We start from the raw sequence: 23613 nt of genomic DNA, 5'->3' as shown, positions 1-23613 counted from the left end.
CGCGATTTTGATTTTTAATTTGGATTTTTTTTTTTTTTTTATTTTTTTTTAGAGGAATAGAAAAAAAATTTGGAAACAGAAAAAGGGATGGGATTGAACGAGGAAGAAATTAAATCACGTTAGAACGATCGTAATTCGACGTAGTTGTTTTCTTCTTCTCTCTCTCTCTCTTTCTTTCCATAAGGAAAAAAAAATCTTTTCATTCTTTCTTTCTTTTTTTTTTTTTTTTTACATTTACCCTTCTCTTTGTCGGATTGAAATACGTATATATATATGTATATAGGTAGATCAAATAATACGTTAACGATGATGGATGTATGACGCCGAATAATCATGGTCAAACGATGCAATTACAATTTCGATTCATTAATGCAAGCACGGTTCAATGTCCATTTAACAATAGTTCCCCTATCCCCTCAGATATTGAATCAGATTATATATATATATATATGTACATATTCATCTATTTCTGTTACATATACGTCATTCGTTGAAAAAATTGATATCGATAAGAGGAATGATCGTATAAAAAAAAAAAAAAAAGAAAGAAAAAAGAAGAAGAATAGTTACCATTTTCCACTAAACGTTTCACTTACATCAATATATATATATATGTATGTATATTTATGTATATGTATATACGTATATATTGATTCGATAGAATTTACAAAAATCAAAAATCAAATCTTCCCGCCAAATTGATTCTCTCTCCCTCTCTCTCTTTTCTTCTCGCACATATGTACAAGAAACATAGGGCATACTACATATGTACAAAATATCTACTAAAATTCCCTATATATTCACCATTGCGAATCCGATTTCCGTAACAAAACGTGGGACGAAAAATCCGGTAATTCGACGTGGGTTATCCCCTTGTGTGATGCTCGCGACTCGAAACGATCGTGTCGATATCCTCCCGGGATACGTCGTCTATATATATATATATATATATATATAAAGAGAGAAAGAGAGAGAGAGAGGTAGTGGAATATCGACAAGGAGGAAGAGAATATGAGAAGAGTGAGGGGAGGGGCACTACCCTTTCTCCGACACGGCCCTGCGCTGCTCCTACCCCCACCACTACTACCGCAGGACTCGTTGCGTGGTACTGGCAGCCGGCAGTTCGGTCAGTCTCGTTTGTACCGTCGTCGTGAGTGCTTCGTCTAATTTCGCTTCTCTCTTGGCACAATAGCTTTCCCCCCTTTCTATCTCTCTTCCTCTCTTTCTTTTTCTCTCTCTTTCTCTTTCTCTTTCTACCTATCTGTCTGTCTGTCCGTCGTTCAGTGTCCTCAGTGTCAGCCTTTCTTATTTCGTGATTTCATGTTTGTCGTGTTAAATAAATCACGTGATCGTTAAAAAGAAAAAAGAAATTAATATAATAATAATAGTCGAATAGAATAAAAAGATTGCCGGTGTAGTGGCAACGTCCCGCGTAATTTTTTTTTCTTTCTTTCTTTCTTCCTACCTTCCATTCTTTATTTTTCTTTTTACTTTCCTCCTCCTCCTCCTCCTCCTCCTCCTCCCCTCGTCCTTTCTCATCACTCGCTCTCTCTCTCTCTCTTTCTTCTTTCCGTTCGTGTCTTTTATTATAATTCTACGTTTTACGTTTCGTATGAATTTGTCTTTTTATTATTTTTATTATTTCGATTGATCCAAAAGAAAAGAAAGACAAAAGAAAGAAAAAAAATAGTGTCTGTCCACATAGAAGAGAAGATACAGCATCAGAACTCGTCCGAGATTTTTTGGTAGACAATTTGAAAATTCAAGGGAATAGTCTTGGCCATTGTCGTCGTCATCACGTCTGAGAAAAGTTGAAACACCGATGGAGAATGATGTTAGATGGGAAAGAAGGTAATACGTAATATCATTATCTCGTTTTAACTTTATGTAATTCGATATCTGTTTCTTCTTCTTTGTCCTTACCTTTTTTTTGTTCTTTTTACTTTATATCACACGTTGATTGATCAATGTTTATATTTCTCTCTCTCTCTCTCTCTCTCTCTCTCTCTCTCTCTCTCTCTCTCTCTCTCTCTCTCTCTCTCTCTCTCTCTCTCTGTCTCTCTCTCTGTCTCCGTCCAAAGTTATTCTACAGGCACGCGTTAAACGTACAAAGGGCAAAGAGAGGTTAGAAACTGTATCGATATGTTACGTCGTTGATTAGCAAAGTTATATATATATTTCTTTATTTTGTTTTGTTCTCTTTACCATACAGTTACTCATATTAATATTCGATATATATCTCTTTATATTCTATCACTGTGTATGTACGAGGAAGGATTATTGAAAATGTCATGTTGCTTGTTTTACGAAAAATAATAATAATAATAATTTTTATTTACGAGAGTGTTGTAATTTAATTTAAGAATGATTTCGTTTAAGAAACTTTAAAGATCACGTATGGAACATGCAACGTTACAATATTCATTCGTTTTACGTTCTAATCGAATAATAAACCAAGATAGAAATCTAATGAAATATTTCGTCGTCTTTTTTTTTCTTTTTTTATTTTCTTTTTCTTTCTTTCGAATATTCGTCGCACATAATTTTCGTTTATACGATTATATCACGTGGAATAAGTTTCTCGTTAGAAAGGCATTTCTTAGATCGATTTTTATCGATTAAGTACAACAGAACGAATTTTACAATGTATTAGATTCGATTTTATCGATGCTTTAAAACTATTTCTTTCATATTCATTTCAACTAACAATATGACGTTAATACGTTTTGATTTTTTTCATTTTCTCAATCGTTATCTCAATAAACACAGACGACATCGTTCTTACGATTAAGTTCTACGAGAATTTCTTTGCGATAGAAATCAACGTAATATTTTATTATAAAAATATCGAACGTATTCAATCGTTAGAACAATAATTTATATGGAATTTAATTAGGGTTAATATAACGAAAATTTCTCAACGATAAGAAGCAACGAAATATTTTATTATTAAAAATAAATCTCATTAAAGCGTCATAGGTTACATCGTCTTATATATATGTATTCGATTTTTACAATGTTTAAAACGTTTTCATCCATTTCCATGTACACATTATATATATATTTTCTTTTCCAAAAAATTATCTAAAAGTTATCTGAACAGACGTACCCGTAGGTACCCCTTAAAGAAGTAATTTCTAAACTCGATGATCCGTTCTAACGACGAATAATGTGGTAGCTTTGTATCCCTCCCTTTCTCCCACCCTCTCTCTCTCTCTCTCTCCTCTCTCTCTCCTCTCTCTCTCTCTCTCTCTCTTAGTAGACCGCTCGAACGAACTTTTTCCCAAAGGGGCAGTACTGCAGAAGAGAGCTTAGTAGTAGAACATAGGGGGAAAGGAGGCGAGAAGTTGCACGACGATATCGTTTGTCGGGGGTCGAGGGTTGAAACGCTCTCTCGTTCACGATTCTTTAACAGGGAGAGAGGTTCGACTGCGAAATGCGTTCGCTTAAACCACGCATTTTCTACTTTACTTGCGACAAAGAAAGATTATAAAGAGAAGGACTACTAAAAGTATATATATATATATATATATATATATATACTTTTTTTAATAATAAAATTGTTCTCAAAAAGTTTATGATAATCGCGTAAACTATTTAGAAAAATCTTAATTCTTCTTTTTTTAATTATAGCGCGATATGTATTCTTTCTTCTTTTCTTTTTTTCTTTTCTTTCTTTACAAAAAATTTTTTGTCTAAGTAAAAAAAAAAAAAAGGAAAATATAGGGGGATGGAATGGGTGACGAGGGAGAAAAGAAGCGTATCATCACAATGCATTCGTTTAGGTCACGTATTATTTATTTCACTTAAGACTAAGAAAGATTATAAAGAAAGATTGTAATACATATTATTTTTCATTTTTTTTTTTTTTTTTTTTTTTTTTTTTTTTTTTTTTTTTTTTTTTCTCGAAATGCACGTGACTATTTAGGAATAATTCTCTCTAGTACTCTTTCGGATAAAGTTGTAGTACGTTTATTTTTTCGTTATTAAAAAAAAAAAAGAAGAAAAAAAAAGTAGAAAGCAAATGAGAGGAGAAAAAAAGAATATGTTTATCGTTGTCGAAATACATTATATTGGGTTGGCAACTAAGTCATTGCGGATTAGCGTTGGCAACTAAGTCATTGCGGATTAGCGTTGGCAACTAAATCATTGCGGATTAGCGTTGGCAACTAAGTCATTGCGGGATTGGCAACTAAGTGATTGCGGGTTTGGCAACTAAGTCGTTGCGGGTTTGGCAACTAAGTGATTGCGGGTTTGGCAACTAAGTCGTTGCGGGTTTGGCAACTAAGTGTTTGCGGGTTTGGCAACTAAGTCGTTGCGGATTTTGACATCCGTAATGACAGTTGTCAAGACAATATATTTTTTAACTTACTATAAGAAAAGGATAGATTATAAAAGGAACGATATAACGTTATCGTATTATATATCTATTTTTGTCGTAAGTATTACGTATTACGTAATAACTCTATTTATAAAACCTCAATGTTTCTCTTTCAGATAAATCGTGATACGTTTGTTTTTTCGTTATCTAAAAAGGAATAAAAAGAGAGAAAGAAAGAAAGAAAGAAAGAAAAAAAAGCCCGAGGGGAAACAAAAGTATAATATATATATATATATATACATGTATCATAAAAGTGCATTCGTTTAAATCACATCCATATTTTCTATTTTACTTGTCGGAAAGAAAGATTATTAATTATAATGGAAATGATACATTATATATCGTATATTATAATATTAATTTTGTCTTTTTGTCTTAAGTATACGTATCGCGTAAATGTATTTATAATCAAAATCTCAAATCTTTCTTTTTAGATAAACTGTGATACATTTGTTTCTTTGTTATTTAAGAAGAGAGGAAAAAAAAGAAATAAAGAAAAAAGAAAAAGAAAAAGAAGAAGAGAGAAAGAAAGAAATGCGTATCGTTTTATGGAAATAAGCTGCCTGCATAGCGAACGGAGTTTAAAACAGGTGTCATATTCAGAAGAAATGGCCATTTATCATCCACCGTGATACTTTTCTCTCTCTCTCTCTCTCTCTCACTCTCTCTCTTTTTATTCCTTTATTTCTTTCTTTCTCGCAGTGAAGGGTGCGTGTAGTTTACACTACGAATAATTCTCTTCCGTATGTACCGCTAAATATTCTTCATCTTACAGAAAGAAGAAGGGGTGGTACGATTTATGAACGGAGTAGGAAATTCACGGGGGTTTTTCCCTTCTTTTTTTTTCTTTTTTTTCTTTTTTTTTTTTTTTTTTTTTTTTTTTTTGTTTATACAGGCATTTTATACCCTTACAAATTCATAATTTACGAAAGCCGAAGTGAAAAATTGTCCGAGAAAATGAAAAATATCATGTCTGTGGTTAAAAGTCGAAAATTAAAGATGTCGAGAGTTAACTTTCGAACTCCGTGCTCGTTAAATCGGTGAAAACGTTTGAACAATTCTTCAAATATATATATAAAATACTTCTTTGTACATTTCTTTTTAATTATTAGTAGAATATGAAGTTTCTAAAATGGAAATCGAGTAATTGAATAAATAACTTTTGGTAGTATTGAAAAAGTACGAGCAATGTTGACGTCTTTTATTCGTAAAAATGAAAACTTATTATTTAAATAACTTTCTTTCTCTCTCTCTCTCTCTATATATATATATATATATATCTTTCTCTTTCTTTCTACGTAATTGATTAAAAAGAATGAACACGACCAATCAAATTTTGTTCGGTAAATGTCGCAATTTAGCGTTTCGAGTAAGTACATAAGGGAGAAAGGAACGACATTAAAAAAGAGGAAAGAATAAGAAAAGGGAAGTAAAAGATATATATATATATATATATATATATATATATATATATATAAAGAGAGAGAGAGAGAGAGAGAGAGAGAGAGAGAGAGAGAGAGAGAGGGGAAAGGGCGTATTCCTTAGTCCTTTTACTTCGTAGTCCTTTGCAATTAGTTGGTTCCTTCGAAGGATCGAAGGGCACGTTGGAGTACTCTTATATTACTCGAGAAAAACGACGAGGGTCGGTCGTCTATGTTTATTTCGAAGTTAACGTTCGAAGTAAGAAAATTGAGTTTTCCACTTTTCTTTTTTTTTTTTTTTTGTTTTTTTTTTTTTTTAACAGAAGATAATATATAAGAATATATAAATATAAAAATTGTAATGGTTGATAAAGTAAATGTGAAGTTTGAGAAGGAATATATATATATATATATATATATATATATATTCTTTATTTAAATATTTACTATAGTCACGTTTAAAAAAAAAACCTGTAATATTTGTATCAGTATAAAATTCATAGTTTCTAATAATAGATAGGTCATTAAAGTACATATAAGAGATATTTGCTATGGTCGTATTTGTTAAAAGAAATTGGACAGTATCAAAGCGCAATAATATTTTTTTATTCTTAACTCTATTCTCAAAACGAATTGATATCTCTAGTAATGAATTAAAATCTCAGTAGATTTTCGAATGAATAGAAATTATTGAAAGAAATTTCGAATGAAATAATAATCTCAAGATCGTCATCGTCATCGTAAAAAATGAATAACTATGTACTTCCTTTTATATTTTCTCGAATAAGGAAATAACAACAAGAACAATAACAATTACGTCGACATAAATAATAGCAACAACAATAACTGTGAAATGAGTTATTCAGTGGAACAACATCATGCCTCGTTGAAAGTTATCATCGTATATCATCATACCGGATGACGACTTGCTCTCAAGCGTTCATCTTAATGCCATTTAATTCTCCGTTATATAGTAAAGATAGAGCATTGTGTTCATCAACTCGTTCTGACGGCGCACCCTTTCTTCTTTCACCTCTCCTTGCTCTCCTCGACCTATAAATACATATAAACACATATACATACATATATATATATATATGTATATATATATATAATCTCATTCTCTCTCTCTTACTTTCACTCTCTCTGTCTGTCGTTCTCTCATTCCGATGTTGTCTCTTTCTCTTCAATTACACTTTCCACCCTGAAATTACCTGTCAGAGAGGAATGACAAATCATTTCTACGAGAGAGTAGCATCTCAAGCAAAACGTTTTCCTTCATCTCCGTCATTCAATATATGTATATTTATTTAATTTGTATCGCCAACATATTGATTACATACGATATGTATGTTTTATAAGGAAAAATATTTAATCGATGATATATTTATTAATTGATAATGTACAAATATTTTTCTATTTTATCGATCATATTCGACATCCATTCAATTATATTCGATACTACAGTTTACATATTATGATATGAGTATATACATACATACACACATACATACATATATATATATATCAATAAAAATATAGATTTTTTAGAAACAAATGTTTAAATAAAAAAAAAAAGTATATATATATATATGGTAGACAGTTCATTTATCTATGAACGATTAGGACGAAAGATGAAAAGCTTAAGCTCGATTTCCCGTTAAGGGAACAGGAATAGGAAAAGGAAAAGGAACCCAAGAAGGGTGAAAGGATAGACGATGCTCTGGTTGATCGAGACTATGCCGGGGATTGATCGTAGGACTGGGAGGATGGGGGAGAGGGGCTAGGTAGGTAATTCTCGTCGCGTACTTTCTGTAGGACTTGTCTTGCCGCTTCTGAGTATAGAATGAACAAGAGCGATAGAGATGGATATAAACGTGAAAAAGATTAAGAGAAAGAGAAAGAGAGAAGAACAGATATCTCTTCCTTTCTCTCTCTCTCTCTCTCTCTCTCTCTCTCTATCTCTCTATCTCTCTTTCTCTCTAGTGGCATGGGAATGGAGAGTAGTATAGGAGTCGTACAGGGGATGTGCTTAGGGCTACCCTTTTGCCCTCCATTCTCTTCCGTGTTTCCCCTTCTTTCTCCCTCTCTCTCTCTCTCTGTTTCTGTTTTTCATCTGTCCTTCTATCTCGCTTGCTCTTTCGTTCCTGTTTTCTCCCTACGCATTCTACTTTATAGTGCTGAGCTGTCGCGATTTAGTGTCCTCCCTTCGTAGCTACCGAACGCAAAACCACCCTATCTTGTCTCTATCTCCCTCTTTCTCTCTCTCTCTCTCTCTCTCTCTCTCTCTCTCTCTCTCTCTCTCTCTCTCTCTCTCTCTCTTTCTCTCTTAGGCATATACATACATACATACGTACGTACATACTTCTCTCCCTTTGAATGCGTTTACCACCAACGTTCGGAACGCATGGAATCTCCCTGCAGCCGGAGTCTTTCCGCATACTGAAGTTCCTGTCGACCTGACGATCATCACTTTGCCTCTTTCCGATTAAAACTTGCTTAGAGAGATTAGAATATTTGTTGGAATATTTTCCTTTTTCTACTTCTTCTTCTTTCTTTTTTTTTTCTTGTAGGAAAATACATCCACTTGGGTTTTTTGCGAATTACAATTTTTCTTATGTCTATCGAAAATTTCCGTTGAGTGATTTTTTTTCGTTTGGAAAGATCGCATATTAGCGTTTTTTCGATGAAAACTTTTTTTAGAACGATTGGAACATTTTTTTTTTTCCCCCGTTAGAAAAATATTTTCGATTAAAATATTTCTTCTCGTAGATATATATATATATATTGGAATAATTCGAAAGAAAATATTTTATATTTCCAAGGAGAAATTTAGCCACGTTAATTTTCGGTCGAAATGTTATTTAAAAAAAAAAAAAAAAAAAAAAGTTTGATCAAAGACGCTCATACAAATCCTTTGAGGATTATATCTTATTTACCAAACATTTCGTACATTATTTTCTCACATATCATTATTTATATTTTATTTATTATATTTTATTTATTATATTTATCTATTATTTTATCTATTAAATTTAATTTATATAAGAGTAACTATAGATCAGATAAGAACACGAATGCTTTTTCTTCTTTCGTTTTAATGCTTAATTCCAATATTTCTCTCTCTTTTTTTTTTCTCTTTCTCTCTCTCGTGTAATACTTCTCTTAATACTTAGTCATTACACGTAACTCCCATTACACGTCTTAACGGGTTACCAAGAATAAGAGTTACGTGTCTTAACGCTACGTGGAACGTAGAGGAACTTGTAATTCTTACGACGAAAGGAAGACAACTCGAGCATGGAAACTCGAGCGAGCGGTTGAAATCCACTCGATTTTCTCCGCTACGGTACGAGAAGCAATTATGGCTCGATTATATTATGGGGATCTACTCGCGTGATCCAACCTATAAACGTATGAACGATCAATATTACTTGTCCCTTTCCTCTCCTCTCTCTCTCTTTCTCTTTCTTCACTCTTCTCGATCTCGATGAGATCGATCTTTCAACGACGACCACGACCACGACTCCGACTCCGACTTATAACGGTAGATACGTTCTTGACATATCGACACTTTCCACTTTCAAGATCCATGAACGTAATTGAAATTTATGTTCGTCCGTTCGTAAGAAAAAAAAAAAAAAAAAAAAAAAAAAAGAAAAAAACAACAAGAAAAAAAAAAAGAAAAGTTTACCGTAGTAGAATCCTGAACGTGAATAACGTTAAATCATTACGAAAGATCCACGATCAACGTAATTGGCGTTATACTTAGTTAATTAGATTTCTTCGGAAAAAAAAGAAAAGAAAAGAAAAAAGAAAAAATATGATCGTTCTTTCTCTCTTTGGTTTTTGTTATTTTCTTTCGCCCACCATCTAAATAACTAATAAATAGAATTCTTTCTCGTCGTATACATTTTCGTATCGTATTTATTACGATGGAAAGATTGTTTTGAGTTATATTCATTAGTTCGTTCGAGAGCTCATCTTTATTTTATGTCGGTGTATTTTTTTCTTTTATTTATTTACTTTTTTTTTTTTCATTTCTTTTTCTTTTTTTTTTTTTTCTTTTTTTTTTTTTGATAATTAGATCCCTCGGGTAATAAGGACGCATAACATTTTATTATTTCCAAGGTAGCGTCGTATATTTTTGAATAATAATTCCTTTATGGGAAAAGGAAGTCTCGTGCGTAAGGGAATGCCCGATAATTAAAGGGACCGTCACAGGTAATTGCGAAGCTGCGAAAGGAACGTACGAATGAACGAACGAAGTCATTGTTTTCAATGCTTACAACAATCATAGTTGAAACAATTCCCAACAGTGTTGCATTGGGTCCATTGGAATTAGCCTCATCTTTTCGAGTAATATATATATATATATTTATATATACATATGTATATCTATATACAATGATTCAAATAATTGATCAAATGTTCCCGCAGTCTTCGAATTTTGATTTAATCAAACAAATGTTTATAAGATACCTAACAAAATATTTTATTATAATATATATATAAAAATAGAGGGAGAGAAAGAGAGAGAGAGAGAGAGAGAGAGAGAGAGAGAGTTTTGATAGTTCATGTAATATATAATTAATTTAAATATGTTAGATTTTTCAAGAAAAAAAAAAAAATAAAATTAAATGAAATTATTTATCTCTCTCAATGCCGGTGACGACAAATTTCGTTATTGTACTTACTATAGATAATACTCGTTTGATTTTTTCCTTCATATTTCATACGACCCTCGACGTATAGTGATTAATGTTTCATTTACATTTACCAGACAGGCAGTACCGGTAAAAGTTTCGTCGCATTAAATTACTGAATGTAATAGAACAGCAACCAACAACCCCCATACTAAATTCTTTCTTTCTCTCTCCCTCTCTCTCTCTCACACACACACACACACACATAGTCTATATATCTTTCCTTCTTTTTCTCTCTCTATATATATCTCTTATAATCGCCTTCGACCTTAACATGTCAACCAGTCTATCCTTAATTCTTATTAATGGCCGTTAATATGATTTCGTTCTCGTGAACGACCAAAGCTAACTTTAATCGATTCTACGAACTTTGCTAAGAAGTTATATACGACAAATTACATTTTCAAATTCGCCCGATCTATTATTATAATATCATCTTCTTTATAAGCCAGACTTCATTTTTTTTTTACTCTCGCTCTCTTTTTTCTCTCTGTTTTTTTTTCTTCTTTTTTTCTTTTCCTTTCGTAAAAAGAAATCAATAATATGGCATTAAAGGTAGTAGTCTCCTCTAAATCCACGGACAAGTCCTCACTCCCATTTCCAGTCTCCCTCCCCCCTGCCCGCCCCATCAATAATCCTTATTTTTCTTTCGTCAGGACGAATAGAATTTTCTAATGAAGTAAATTTAGCGATGTTCGAACGAACTAATCAAACGAGATCATCGATAAAATTCATCCTTCGGTTGACTCGTCCTCTTTTTTTTATTCTTTTTTTTTCTTTTTTTTCTTTTTTTTTCTTTTTTCTTTTTGTAATTTTCTGTAGACGTTGTTCATCAAAAAAAAAAAGAGTTTCCACGTATGTTGGCACGTTGGGCAATACTCGCGCGCAGACACACACACGCACATACATAAATACATACGTACATGTATCATCACACGTGTATATAGGCATGTACATCTAGAAAAAATATACGCGAAGAGATAGAAATGAATATTCCGTGATGATCCGTAGGCATAACCACGAAGGTCTCTCTCGTTGGCTTCGTCTGGGGTTTTTTCTTTTTTCCTACACGGAAGCCTGGATTTTCTCCTGTTTTCAAATTGTTGGAAAGTCTATTCAAAGCTGAGCACGTCTCCTTTCTTTCTCTCTCCCTCTCTTTATCTCTCTTTCTTTCTCTCCCTCTCTCACTGTCTCTCTCTTTTTCTCCCTGATGTGAGTTATCCCAAAGTTCGTGAGTGCAATATACAGTCTGCGGTGTTCGTATCTTTTCTTTTTTTTTTTTCCCTCTATTTTCTTTAACTCCTTTTAGCCTCTTAACTTATTAGAATATATTTTAACATTTTACGAGAACACAGGTGCATAGTTATTATTTATTAAACATTCACGGAATTTTATCAGCAATGTTTCTCTTGTAATTATTATTATTATTATTATTATTATTATTATTATTATTATTATTAAAAAAAAAAAAGAAAAAAAGAAAAAAAAAGGAAGGAAGAGCAAGCAGAGTTTATTAGCTTTTAAAGGTATTTCATAATAGATGTATATATATATATCCATATACACTCATATATATATATATATATCTAAACGATCGTGATATCTCACGTAGGTCTAAGTGCTTTTAAAAGCATAGTTATATATGTGGGTAGCACGTAAGTGTCGTAATTATAGTCAATAAGCTAAGTACAGAGATAAATAGACATATATATATATATATATATATATATATATATATATGTGTAGATGCAAATGAGAGATATATTTTCATTGAGAGAAAAATTTCATTAAAAATTATGGTTAAGATTGTTCTTTAGGGAAAAAAAAAAAATTTTACTTACAGAAATGAAAAATATTTTCGAACTTTTCAATGAAATTCCTTCCCCGTACGTCTATTTGAAATTCGAGTTAATCGAAAGTCGAGAAGAAAGAAAATAAAAAAGAGAGAGAGAGAGAGAGAGATAGTACTCGTCTCGTCTGGATCGAAGAATGCACCAAGTCTTTGTCCTCGTTGTTGGAAAAAAATGTGGTATTTCTTTTTTTTTTTCTTTTTTATTTATTTTTTTTTTCTTTTTTCGTCCTTTTCTCCCCTATCATCCATTCCTCTCATTTTTCACCCCCTTTTTCCTTTCTCAATTCAAAAATAAAGTTCCAGAGTTCTTTCTTGCTCCTGTCGAACGTTCCTTCCCTCCTTTTGTGAACAGGTGCATCGGAATTGTAACGTATGTACGAGCAAAGGAGAAACATCTAATCCGGTTCTCTAACTTTAAACCACCGATTCATTCTTAAACACGTTCTTGCTTGGATCAACCACGTGTACGAGTTATAATGTTATAGACATTTCTGCATTTTTCGATTTTACATTTTTTTTTCTCTAATATTTCCCTTTTATAGAAGATCGCCATTGGTAAGATCAGAAAGATAGATTATAAAGGAAAAATAACTTTTACAAACACGTGGTATGTTTTTTCTTTTTGTCTAATTTTTTAATTTTTTTTTTTTTTTTTTTTTTTTTTTTTTTTTTTTTTTTATTATTGTTGGTCATTGTACCGCATAGCCATTTTTAATCTCCAAGGGATCCTCTATGATTTACAAAGGAGGAAAAAAAAAGAACAAAAAAAGATCGAATATGAACAAGTTACGACTTTTTTAAATCCTTCAGTATATATATAAATATTCTTTTAAATGTTCTGAAAGTATGTACGTACGTACGTAGTTCTAAAATCAAAAGAAATGGGTTTATTCGATTTTTCGAATAAACGACGATGACGACGACGACGAAGACGACGATCCGTCGCAAATACGAACTTGGCAAAACGCCCGAAGAATTTCTCCTTTACGAGAGAGAGAGAGAGAAAGAGAGAGGGTTATCGTTTAGAATTAATGGCGTTTATCCAACGTTCCTTGAAAAGATCAAAAGAATTCAGCTTTTTCGAATTTTCCATCTGCGATCAATGATATTATTTAATTTTGTTTTTGCTTCTTTTTTTTTTTTCTACGAAATATTTTTATTCGTTATTTTTTTTTTTCCTTTTTTTTCTTTTTGCGTGGTATTTTTCTCTGTTATTTATTATTTTTTATATAAATATTTTTTCGTTGACAGTTCTCGTCGCGGTTCAAAGGGAATCGTAACGTGATCATTCGACGTTCCGTCGATTGTTGAATTCGTTTGATATTTAGTTATTTATTTTTTTTTTTTTTTTTTTTTTTTTTTTTTTTTTTTTTTTTATGAAGACATACATTTTTAATTTATTATTATTTTCATATATAGATACATATGTACTTTCTCGTGGACACGAAGCTCGTCGCTATTCGAAGGATCATCGTGATCATTCGCGCGTGAAGAGGACAGACACACGAGGGGTAATGAAACGCGAAATATGCCCGCTCTGACTCTCTGTTCCTATTGCCTCGCCTAATAATTTATACACTCGATGTCGGCCGCGTGACTGTGCATATATCGTTTGATATATATCACACGTAGGTAACCATGGCCGTGCACACGATTGGAGGTTGGACACGTAATATGAGCGCGAGATGTGCTTTGTTACATGGCTCGTTACATAGCTCGAAGCGGACGCGAAATCTATCGAAAATAGTTTCGAGAAATCTTTGAACGATCGTATAAATGAAGAAAAAAGAAAGGACAAGGAAAAGGAAAAAAAAGGCATGCACAAAAAAAATGAAAGCATAATAATTAATAATATCGACGATTTTATTAAAAAAAAAAAAAAAAAAAAAAAAAAAAAAAAAAAAAAAAAAAAAAACGAACAATTATATACATATATATAAATTTGAAGTTCGTAATAATCATTGAAAAATCTTTGAAACCAACAGGTTCTTCATTTTATTTGCATTCATAGATTCAGTTATTTCTTTTGCTTGTTTTTCTTTTTTTTTCTCTTTTTTTTCCTCTTTTTATATTTCATTTCGAACGTATCTCTCACGCGATCGAATAAAATCGAAATTATCTTATTACTGATCAGTGACATTGAAAACTCGATACATTAAATATTTCCCATGCAATTTTATAAATGAGACGTGTTTCGATGGAATAATTTTTTTTTTTTTTTAATATTTACTCTTTCAAACATAGACACGATGCTACATTTTCTTTCTTTCTTTTTTTGCGTCGGAAGTTAAAACTTCTCTCGTTATTTTTTTTTTTTTTTTTTTTTTTTTCTTTAAAATATCATCGGAAAATATTAATTAGGTAATTTCTCTTTCTCTCTCTCTCTCTCTCTCTCTCTCTCTCTCTCTCTCTCTCTGTTACACACACACACATATACAAACACTCTTTTTCTTTTTCGTCTATAAAAAGTAGGGTAAAAAGGCTCGTAACTTTTGATAGTTTGCTTACGAAGAGTCAAACTTTCTTTTTCCTTCCTTTCCTTTTATCTTTCCTTTTCCTTTCGCCTTCTTTTTTCTCACCCTTATTCTCTCCCTCTTCTTCCTCCCTTTCATCTCCTTCTTTCACCTCCTTTTTCCCTCCTCTTTCGTAAAAAGAAAAGTCAAACCCTTCTCTCGCTCTTTCTATCTCTCTATCTCTATCTATACCGTAAATGTCTCGTTTGAAAGGAGGCTAGTTCGTTCGAGGTCAAACTTAGCGTATCGTAGACTATGAAACACGACAGAAAACGATAAAAACGACGACGACGACGACGACGACGACAAAGACGAAGACGTCGACGAGCTTTCGTTTGAAAAGGCACCTGCACCGACTTATTTGGATTGAATGCCGTGAAAGAACGAAGTCGTTGGTTCTTGGACTCCGTCTACCGGGAATAACGTCGACTTTTCTGACGTAGGAAATTCTCTTTCCTCTTTCAACCCCCTTAACTCCCAACTACTCTCTCCCCTTGCCCCCTCACCCCTTCACCTCCTGCAACTCCGTTCATCACCTTTCTCTCTTCAATCCACATCCGTCCAACCATCCACCATCTCCTTCAAAAGGATCGTTCATTATAAACTTCGAATGGTAAATGTGAATTGTGTCAAGGTCGTCGAATCTCCTGTTGTAGTAGTTAATTGCTCGCTCATTCATACTCATTTTGGTAACTTGTTCTCAAACTCGAATATGACGAATAAATTAGTAGCTCTCTTTCTTTCTTTTTCTATTTCTCCTTTTTCCTTTTTTTTCTCTCTCTTTCTCTCCCTACTTTTCTATTTTTTAAACGTTCCATCCCACGGGTTTTCTTTTTTTTTTTTTTTTTTTTTTTTTTTGTATGGACACGTATGGAAATAAAAGAAGGTCTCAAAGAGAATGTAACAAAGAGAACAGGATAGATATCCTTTCGTATATCAAGATTAGCAAAAGAATCTACATTAGCAAATATGTAACTCATTAATTATGATAATTACGGTAAAATCTTGCTATTATAGAATTAACATCCGTACAACCGGAAGCCGACCCTGTTGGGATATCTCGTCTCGTGTTATGTTAAAAATATATACTTACCTATCTTATTAACATGCATCTACCACTCGCTGCTAATAACTCGCATTTACGCATACTATTAACATTACTTTTTCTCATAAAAGTAATACGATTTTTTTCTTTTCCTTTTTCTTTTTTTTCTTTTTTTAAATGTCATTTCCCAATTTCATCGAAAGATTAATGAAAGAATGTTAAATATCGGTCAATTCCATTGAACATCCTCAACGCATTTTTTTTTATATGTATATTTATTTATTTATTTACTTATTTTTTATAATTATCATTTTTCAATATCACCGAAAGATCAATGAATGAATATTGATAGATAGGTCAGTCAATGAATCAATTCATTGATTCATTCTCATAACGGGAATGCCGTCTTTTTTTTTTTAGTTCTTCTTTTTCCTCTCTCTCGTTTTTTTTTTTTTTTTTTTTTTTTTTAATTCCATAAAAAAGGAAAAAGAAATAAACGAAAGAATATTGATAAGTTGTCACCGAAAGCATTAATGATACGATATTACATGGTTTTATAGTAGACAAAGATAGAAGGAGGAAAGTTCGATGTCGATGATTTTAACGAAGAAAATGACACTCGTCGTGCGTTTTACCGTACGACAGTAAAGGCCATGGAGCGTGAAATTTACGGTGCATAATGCAACGGTCCGGAGGCTGCGTTCTAAATATAGAGATAGAAAGAGAAAGAGAGAGAGAGAGAGAGAGAGAGAGAGACTCAAACTATTTACCTTGCACCAACCTGATCGGCTCGGTGGTCCCGCTTATTATTTATTACATCGTTCCCCCTCTCCTTCTCTCTCTCTCTCTCTTTCTCTCCCTTTCTATCCTTCCTTCTCTTTTGCTTTCTCGTCGCGTGTGCGATACTCACTCTCCCCATACAAAGATGGAGTAGGAGGAATATATTCGTATTCAAATTGATTCGGAGAGAGAGCGAGTTTCTCGTTCGCCACCCTCTCGTCTACGGCGATCGATCCACCGATGAAACATTCTCGAGACTCTTTCTTTCTCTCTTTCTTTCTCTCTTTCTCTCTCTCTTTTTCTTTTTTGGTTGCATCTTCGAAAGGTAGACAGCTGCATATATATATATATACATATGTAGTTAAGTACGTACATGTGGATTCTCGAACGCATCCTTAGGGATATGAAATGGATATAGATATTTTCATTAGATAAAAAAGAGAAGCCAAATATAGACACACACACACACATATATATATATATTATATATATATAGTTACAAAAGAACTATCCTTGTTTCGATTGAAAAATATAAAATTTATGTTAATTATATACTCTCGTATTATATTAGAAAGTAGGTCGAAAAAATTGATGTGTTCTCTCTTTCTCTCTATCTTTCTTTCTTTCCTCCCTTCTCTCTCTCTCTCTCTCTCTCTCTCTCTCTCTCTCTCTCTCTCTCTGTCTTATATATATATATATTATATATATATGTCGTGTGATACATAATCGAAAATCTCTAGAGTGATGCATCGTTTATTTATTCTCGACCTGCTGTCGATGTCGTTCGAGAAAATGTATTGCCGTTGTGTTGTGGCATCGCTCGAGGAAATGTCGTCGATAAGGATGCGAGTCTCGTGCGTGATATGTTATCTTACCTACGGCTGGGTTAACAGAGGTCGAGGGCAAGGGAGGAATGGGGAGGAAAGGGGTTGGGTTAAGAAAGGAGAGACAAGGAAATCTTTCTTGTTTCTACCTCCCTTGACGACGGATTTCTCGTCGAAATATTTTCAACTAGATCTAAGGGAAACGTCAGAGAAATCAGGATCGACTATGTTATTGTATATATGTAACCACGCACGCACATACGTATGTATGTATATATATATATATATATATATATATATATATATGTATATCTACACACAGTCCCGGGATATATAGGATTTAGAAGAGCTTGAAAACGTATCGACGCCCTTGAAAACCGCCCCCAGGAAATTGAAATATTTTGGTGGTTACGTTGCACACTATTTTTATCTCTCTTTTTCTCTCTCTTTCTCTCTCTCTCTCTCTCTCTCTCTCTCTATTTTATTCTATTTTCTTCTCTTGTTGCACAAGAGAGAGGGTCCGCGTGAAAACTCTCATAACTTTTTCAATCGGCGCAAGTACCACCTCCTATATTATTCTCGTACTTCTAAAAACGTTTATATCCATCCTGATAAAATTCCTTCAACATTTCTATTATTTTCTTTCTATATGTAAAAGGAATTATTTCCTATTGCCAATAAACGGATTTACATAAATACATAAATACATATGTATATATTTTATAGATTTCTAATTTTATAAATGATATATACCGATCGAAATTATTGTCGATAAGAATGTTCATTCGCAATATATCAGGGTCATGATAAATAAATGTTAATCATCATCATCATCATCGTCATTGTCATCATTATTATTGTCATTATAGTCGTCCCACGAAAAAGATTATAAAATTCTTAAGGTAAACGATTCTCGTACTTGTAACGGGAAAAAGATATTTCTTTCTCTCTTTCTCCTTTTTCGAATTCTTACACGAATCTTTGTAAAAAAAGGTGACAAGCTAGCGAAAAATTCAAGAACGAGGAAGCGAAAGATAAATCGATTACCTGATGGCTCGAGTCGAAACGTGGGCGGCATATTATCCTTCGTCCTGCAGCTGGCCAAACGAACGATAACAGCTTGTCGTATCCTCTTTCTCTCTCTCTCTCTCTCTCTCTTTCTCATTCACTTTTGGAAGGCCGGATAAAGGACAAACGAGCGTCCCTTTATTTATGTGAAGGACGTAGCGGTAACAATTTCCATTGAATTCGCACGATACGCGTTTTCTCAGTTTGTTATGGGCTAATAATGAACGATTAGGATTAATCATTCGACTTTTTGTTAAAACGATCAAAAAGTATCCATCCTTTTATTCCATAACTTTTTTTATCCGATACGTTTTCCATATCTCATTTTTTTCTCTCTCTTTCTCTCTCTCTCTCTCTTTCTTTTTTTTCTTTTTCTTTTTCACGTATCAAATCCTTCGAATAAGACGAATTTTATTACGCTCGATTACGTGCACAGGCTCGTACAATTTTATCACTTCGTATTTTTCATTCTTTCTTTCTTTCTTTCTTTCTTTCTTCTCTTTTTCTTTTCTTTTCCCTTTATTTTTACTATTTTTACTATTTTTCTATATTTTTTATTTTCATCCGTATCGCCTCCCCCGCCCTCTCTTTCTCTCTCTCTCTCTCTCTCTCTCTCTCTCTCTCTCTCTCTCTCTCACCACCATCGAGAATTAAAAATACTAAATTAAAAAACAATTCGGTGTTCCTTTCTATTCTAATAAAGTGAAAGAAAGAGAGAGGAAAGAGATAGTTACAAAAAAAAAGAGAGAGAGAGAGAAAGAAAGAAAGAAAGAGTCTAGTTAATGATCGCATAAAGTAAAATAATAAACTCGGTGTAAACGAGGGAGGGAGGGAGGATCTGGGTTGAGATTTAGAGGAAGGAAGGAAGGAAGGAAAGAAAAAAGAAAGAAAGAAAGAAAGAAAAAGCTTTTCATTCTCGTAATACGCGTTACAAAAATTACATACACACTCTCTCTTTCTCTCGTCACGTCCGTCCATCTACTTGTCGTCGGTCCAGAAGTGGATACTTGTCTTTCGTAACAAAAAAAAAAAATAAAAAAAAATTAGAGAGAGATAGAGAGAGGTTAGAAGAATGGAAGAAGGGAGAGAGAGAGAGAGAGAGAGAGAGAAAAAAGAAGCGATATAGTATACAAAGCAAGCATTCCGCTCTAAATGTTTCTTTCTCGAAGGATATCGTCTCTCCCTGTTGAATATACGTAAGTTAAAGGAGGATGGAAAAAATCGTTCGAACAATGAGACGACGGTATTGTACATCCTCTAACGAGCCCAACGACTACCAATCTCGAATGGAATTATTCGTAAGGCGTTTTCAATGAGTGCTCTCTTTCTTTCTCTCTCTTCTTTCACTTTCTCGCTTTTTTCCCTCTCTCTCTCTCTCTCTCTCTCTCTCTATCCATCTATCTATCTATCTCTCTTCCTCTTGAGATTTCTACCCCCCGTTGGACGTTGATGACAAAGGACTACGATAATAAGGGTCGACGAGGGAAGAAAAGAAAAAGAAAAAAAATGAGAGAAAGAAAAAAGAAGGAAGAGAGAAAGAAAAAAAGAAGGAAGAGAGAAAGAGAGATTTCTTTCTCGACCTATCCAAAGGAGAAAGAAAAGTCGTCTGATTCTTTACAATGGTCTTTCAAGTTCGACGTATCGATATGTATAGGGGTTGAAAGAAAAAAGGGGGATGGAGAGAAAAAAAGAGATGGGCAAAGAGGTGGAGGGAGGATGGAGGGAGGCAAACAGAAGAGGCGAGTCACGTAACTCGTTACGCGTTCTCACGTATATATACATAGTGATACATCGGTGTATATCTCTTAGAATCAGAATGAAACTTATCTACATATATCCGTTCTTCTTATAAAAGACGTGTTTATTCGTTATCCTCTCCTTGTGTTAACAAATAATAATGAAATTATCACGATGGATAATTCGGATAGATAATTTGGGACTAGTGGATGAAAATCGAATTAGCATGTTGGGACGGGTGGTACTAATTCTCGTCTCTACGAACTTTCTTAGATTTTGGATAACAGGAAATGGATAACAGGAATGGAAACTCTATTCTTCTTCTTCTACTTCTTTTTCTTCTTCTTCTTCTTCTTCTTCTTCTTCTTTTTCTTCTTCTTCTTCTTCTTTTTCTCGAGAAAAAAGCGAGAGAGAGAGAAAGAGAGAGCTAGTTAACTTTCGCAACTCATTAAAACTTAAAAGAAAAAAGAGATTCTTTCCGGTTGATGTCTTCTTTGCGTCTTTTTACGTATTTATTTATTTATTTATTTATTTATTTATTTATTTATTTATTTATGTACAACAAGGAAAAGGAAGTAATTTCTTTTTCTCATCATATCGTTTTTATTTATCGTGGTTGGTATATTACGTGTTTCTTTTTTTTTTCTTTTTTCTTTTTTTCTTTTTTGTTTTCTTTATCTCTTATAAAAACAAAATAATTCTCTATCTCTCTATTCCTATCTATCTATCTATTTATGTCTCTTCCATTTAGTTTTTGTTTATTGTGATTAGTATATCTTTTTTCTTTTTCATTTTTTTTTCCCATAAGAAGGAAATGACCTCTCTCTCTTTCTCTATCTCTATCTCTATCTCTTTCTCTCTTTTCCCTTTTTTCTCTTGTAGTTAGAATATTTCTCTCCTTTGTTAATCGTCGGATGCAAGCTCGTGAGATAACGCGAACAACGAAATCCCTTTTCGAAATCCGTAGGAACGTCTGGATGAAACTGCGTTGGTTAGATTACAGTAATCAACGGGCGAAGCCCTACGTAAATCTAACTAACTCGTCTATTTAGAGGATCGCTCTGATAGGATTAAATTCGAGCATCACATATCGTTCTATATCCTTTAAAACATTGGGAAACTCGTATATTTCCTCGTTGAATTATATTATTCCTTTCATTCTACACGTAATCGTCGCGTAACTTTATTAAGTTCTAATACCGTGTTAGAAATAAAATGTATCTATGTACATAACGTTGAAATTATGCGTGCTTCGACACAGTTCTAAACAACAAGTAAAACTACACTTTCTAATTTCTACAAGAGAAATATATATAGATATATAAATGATTCAGCGTGATTTAATTACCAAGTTTATATTTTTGTTTCATTGCAAATGTATTACTCTCTCTCTTTCTCTTTCTCTTTCCCTCTCTTTCTCTCTCTCTCTCTCTCTTTCTCTCAATCTCTCTCTCCTTTTTCTTTCTCTTTCAATATCCTCTAGACAGTTTGAAGTTAAGAAAGGCATCCTCTTATACTATTTCGGAGTCCTTCTACGTTCAATAAATCTGGTCCTTGCGCAATGCGGTATCTTTGTAGAGTCAAGCGTAATACCCTATATATACATGCATACGTACATACATATATACATACATTTATACATACTTACATACAGACATGTAACACATGCATCTGATAGCGTAAGCTTTCTCATTCAAGGGATCTCTCATTAATATCTCTAAAATAATCTTTAAAACGTAATAATATAATAATTGGAAATAATAGTAGTTGGATAAATCTCTTTATTGTTCTATCGAAAAGAAATGATTATAATTAGTTCGCAATATATATATATATATATATATATATATATATATATATATCGGTATCCGATAAAATTCTGATTAAATTATTTCCTACTGAAATTATTCAACCCCCTTTCTTCCTTCTATGCGCGTTCATTAGCGCTTAAGTATCGTTCTTAAGAGTACGACGACGACGACGACGACGACGACGACGACGACGACGACGATGACGACGACAGTCGAGACGATGAGTCTACCAGTTACCGAATTAGAGCACCCTTCGACGTCCAAGAGAGAAAGAGATAAATAGATAGAGGGTGGGGGAGAAAGAGAGAGAGAAAGAGAAAGAAGGAGGAACCCTTTCACTCGTGTAACTCTGTAGATGATCATAGTTAGTCGAGTACGCAGGTTGCCTCTTGAATAAAAATTCGAATCGAGTTCGCGACGTGATGCTAGAAGAAAGAAAATATGGAAGAGAGAGAGAGAGAGAGAGAGAGAGAGAGATTGGGACACGTGGGTTCGAGTTCTTGTCTCCGTTGACACGCACACGAGGGTGTTGTGTTATTACGTCACTCGCGATAGAACACACACACACACATACGCACATACATACCCTGTTGACCCCCACCTCATCCTACTCCCTACCCCTTTCCTCTTTTATTTCCCTTGACACAAATCGTATTTCCCTGCGACTCCATTCAGTTGGCGCGTTGACCCCTAAATAAAGAAAGTAGTTGGATATAAATATATGTGTGTATATATTATTTTACAGTGACAATCGGCTGAATGTACTCCACGTGACATTGTTAATTTACCATCCCTTTAATTAAGTGTTTCTTTTTTTTTTTTTTTTTTTTTTTTTTTTTTTAACAATCGGTGATTATCGTCGATCGTATTTCTTTCGATTGTCATTGAAATGTTTAGAGGGATGCTTTTTTAAACTTGGGATTATTTTTTTTCTTCTAAAGTTTTTTTTTTCTACTTCTTAATCTCAACCAACCACTATCAGCTGGTTATCGTCGTTAGTTCGTTTTGTAATTGTTTTTTTTTTTCTTTCTTTCTCTCTCTTTTTTTTTTTTTTTTTTTTTTTTTTCAATCGTTTCGAGTCTGTAGATTTTATTTTATTTCGTACAACGGGAGATAAAAAGAAACGATAATTGATAAATGACCGCTCGGCCTGTTTAACCTTTGATCTTAGATTAGACGTCGCATAAATTTTGTGACATTGATCCAATCGTCCAACCTCTTGTAATTATATAACCTCTTGAAGATCTTGCGGTTGAATACGTCGTCGGAGGAAAGGTTTTGCTTTGAACTTCGATAGGCCCTAGTTGAAATATTATTTCTAATTGAGTTCTTAATCTAAAAACAGAAAAAAAAAAAAAGAAAAAGAAAAAAAATAAAGCATAATAACGAATGATACAGAAAGAGGATAAAATAATAAATATAACAAATACGACAGACTCTTAAGAGAATAATTTCTCTTGAGACATTGTGATCTT

At 33.2% G+C, this 23613-nt stretch overlaps 1 protein-coding gene across 9 annotated transcripts in view; it reads left to right on the top strand.

The window, feature by feature from the left end:
• The first annotated feature begins 1145 nt into the window (after positions 1 to 1145).
• Positions 1146 to 23613, top strand: part of LOC146872378 (uncharacterized) — a 48436-nt gene continuing 25968 nt past the window's right edge. For all 9 annotated transcript variants that reach the window (XR_014983311.1, XR_014983309.1, XR_014983310.1 and 6 more), the window contains exon 1: positions 1146 to 1851. The gene's annotated coding sequence lies outside the window, so the exon portion shown is untranslated. The remainder of the gene's footprint in view (positions 1852 to 23613) is intronic.

Source organism: Vespa mandarinia, chromosome 19, assembly GCF_050613455.1.
Source record: "Vespa mandarinia isolate Hongniang chromosome 19, ASM5061345v1, whole genome shotgun sequence".
In the NCBI taxonomy this organism is placed as follows: domain Eukaryota; kingdom Metazoa; phylum Arthropoda; class Insecta; order Hymenoptera; family Vespidae; genus Vespa; species Vespa mandarinia.
Note: the sequence above shows the minus strand (reverse complement) of the source record. Positions and strands in the feature narration are given on the sequence as shown.